General features: G+C 42.4%; 1 long non-coding RNA gene across 1 annotated transcript; it reads right to left on the bottom strand.

Moving 5' to 3' along the window:
• Positions 1 to 507: 507 nt before the first annotated feature.
• LOC135983499 (uncharacterized) lies at positions 508 to 1,678 on the bottom strand. Its single transcript, XR_010601177.1, has 3 exons — positions 1,461 to 1,678; positions 1,115 to 1,230; positions 508 to 980 (listed from the first exon to the last, which is right to left on the bottom strand). It is a non-coding gene; the product is annotated as an uncharacterized LOC135983499 (long non-coding RNA).
• Between the last annotated feature and the right edge of the window lie 1,683 nt (positions 1,679 to 3,361).

The raw sequence follows: 3,361 nt of genomic DNA, 5'->3' as shown, positions 1-3,361 counted from the left end.
TTTCAGACAAGCCAGTTTGAGAGCCTCCAGTCGGGGGCATCTCTTTTTGTTTTTGTTTTTTTTCCTCATTACCTCTTTAGCCCTTTTTAAAATTTTTACAACAACCCAGGCCTGGAACTTTTTGGCAGCCATCTGTTTATCCCCCAAGCACTGTCCCCTCTTTTGTTTACACATGAGCTGATGTGTACCCTGGAGGGTGCCCCTTTTACCCAGGCCCCTTTTCACGACTAGTCATCCCTGCTCAGAGCCACCCTTTCCAGCCCTCATGTTTTTCAGCATGGTTCTGAACAAAGCATCATATTTTTCCCATTTCTTTCTAGAATCCCGTTCTTTTAGACTACCCGAGGATACAGCCTCCATCACTTTTCTGAGGGAAGCATCAAACCCTCCCCAAATACTAGAATATGGGGAAGCTGTGACGAGCTTATGGTTTTGGGAGAATGGTTTGTCAGTTCTTGGTTTTTTAGTCACAACCCCTAGAGCGCATGCTCCGGGTTTGTGAATGTGGGCATTTTCGCTCACAGTTTCCCCAGGGCTTGGTGTGGTGGTGGTCGCTGAGGAACTAGAGTGCTGATTGTGTGATTGCGATACCTCAGCATCGCAGCAGCTTTTAGTCCTTGGTTTTTTAAAGGCAGCCCCTAGAGCGCATGCTCCGGGTTTGCGCACATTCAGAACCCCTAGAGTGCGTGCTCTGGGTTTGTGAATGTGGGTGTTTTTGCTCACAGTTTCCTCAGGGCTTGGTGTGGTAGTGGCCACTGAGGAACTGGAGTTGTGGTGGAATGGTTGTTTTTTACCAGAGTCTTTTGTTTTGTCCTTGGGTTTGACGTATATAAAGTTTGGACCGCCCGGGTGCTTCAGCTGCACTCCTATGCTGGTTTGCGTTGTTAAAGGTCTCAAAGCAGATTCCTGGTTCGTTCGCAGTTCTGGAGGAGATGTCCTTGTAGCTCTGACTACTGCATTGTCAGAAGAGTTGCCCAGGCCTATGAGGGGGAAAACAACAACAACAACAACATTTTACAAAACTGAACTTTACCATCTCTCACCCACACCTCTGTATTTACTTAAAATACAAAACCTCATAGAACAACCAAACCAATAAGCAAAATATATTTACCGGGCTTCATCCATCCATCAGTGACTGATGCTGGTGAATTTTCCTTTTCAGCTGTCTTTCCTTTTTCTTTTCACCTTGTTTTCCCTCTGGTCTAAAGATCTCATGTTTTGACTGTACTGTGGAGCAAACAACAACATTATTATAAAACACATGAAACCGTCTTGTAAACATACATACACATATTACACACACACACACACACACATACACATATTACACACACACACACACACACACAAAACAGCAGCTTTATAAAACACACCAAACCAAGTTTGCAGCCAGACACTTTTCAAAAACCCACATGCATTTAAAAGCCTGTTGCAAAAAAATAAATAAATAAAGTTACCTTTCACTATGGGATAAAGTGTTGCAGGCACATGCTTGTTCTGTTCCCCCTCGTGTGTGTTTGGGCCTTCAGGTTCAAGAACAAGCAAAAATGTTAGTTAGTATTACCCTAATCCCTATACAGCCTGTGGAGTACTTTTTTTTTTTAATTCAACAGTATTAAGCACAACTATAGTTAAAATGGTTTTAACCCTGGCCTGGTGGTGAAATGCAGTTTAAAGTTACTGGTTCCACGCTAAACAGATCACACTGCAATAAACATAGGCACCATTATTTACTAAGAAAGTTTTCTGTTGAAAAGAACAAGCTCCAGCATACCTGAGGTTTTTATACCATCTTAGCCCATTGTTTCAAAAAGACTTCAACACAGTTGCTAACAGGTTAATTTAATCACCCCTCCCATAGCATTCCCTTTTGTGATCTGGGGTAGTGAAACCATTTTGTCTGCACAACAGGGCTTCCCCTCCGCTTTAAGTTAAAATACATTTGTGTCTTTCTTACAGTATTAAACAGTACCCATTTCCAAGTGGGGGCCCTTTGCAGATATCAATGAATGTCTTGGGGGTTGGTTGTTTTTTAAAACATGTTTCTTTCATGCTTAAAGTTTGGGGTGTGGGGTTGTTGCCTAGAAAGTATGACCCATAGCATTCAACCAACTCCTGGGCCATATTTAAACTGTCCAATAGCGTTCCACCAACCCCAGGGGTTATATTTAAACTGTCCAATAGCATCTGTGAATTCCTGAGGTTTAATTTCATTTCATATTAAGCAGAACTCACCATCCACCCCCACCCACCCCTTACTATGGGTGAACTCCCATCAAATGTAACCCTATAGCAACGAGGGTAAGTAATTGCAGTCACCCTGGCTATTCAGTGAGGGGGGTGTGTGTGGTTAAACCCATTTAGTTCAACAGACTAAGGATAGCTCTGTGGTTTAAGCATTGGCCTGCTAAGCTCAGGGTTGTGAGTTTAAGTCTTGAGAGGGCTACTTAGGGATCTGGGGCAAAATTAATATTTGGTCCTGCTAGTAAAGGCAGTTCTATGAGATAGGTATATCTCCATATTAACTCTATTGTCTGAATTAGACTTGTTTGTTTTATTGTACGCACATTTTTAGGATTTTTTCCCCCTCCCACCACAACATACATTTCAGCTTTTTGCTATACACACACAAAAACACAAGAGCTAATTCTCACAAACAATATATTTTTGTATTTTAAAAACTTACAGCTCCTTGAAAACAAACCAAACTACTTCATTAAAACCTTTTAGCTCACCTAAAGGCCAAAGGCCTTCTAACAAAACACAGATAGTCACAAACCCCCTTTTCAAAAATTTACAGCTACCAAGTTTTATATGGCATGTTTGTCCCCTCACCATTCTCTAACTTAATCCTTTTAGTTTTTTTCTTAAGCAGGGTTCTGTAACTCTTTGTGCGGACTAGACGGTCAATATAACGCTGTAAGCAGGCATCTTCCGGTTTGGTCATATTCTTTAGAACACGGTCAGGGTCTGCACTGAATTGCACAGCATTTATCAAGGTCACCCCTTGCGCTAAATGTTCTTGGGTTAGTTACAGACATTGCATAGCAGAACCTATGGCAATAACAGTGTTTAATAAGCTTTCCAAACACAGCTCAGCACACAGGCCCCGGAGCTTGCAGTTTATATCCAGTGAAGTCCAAGTCACACAGTCATGGTGCCTTTGGCCTGGCACATCTATGACACAGCCCTCACAATCTTCAGAAAGCTTTTCCCTAAGGCAGTGTTTAAGGATAGCATAAACAGCAACGCGTACAATAGTCCGCATGACTTTTTTACGCTCACGACGTGGCACTGGCTCAGTTAGTTCTATGCCAAGCCGCCTCCTAAACTCCTCATAGCCATCATCCTCAGAGTC

The sequence above is a fragment of the Chrysemys picta genome, chromosome 5, assembly GCF_011386835.1.
Source record: "Chrysemys picta bellii isolate R12L10 chromosome 5, ASM1138683v2, whole genome shotgun sequence".
Taxonomy (NCBI): Eukaryota; Metazoa; Chordata; order Testudines; family Emydidae; genus Chrysemys; species Chrysemys picta.
Note: the sequence above shows the minus strand (reverse complement) of the source record. Positions and strands in the feature narration are given on the sequence as shown.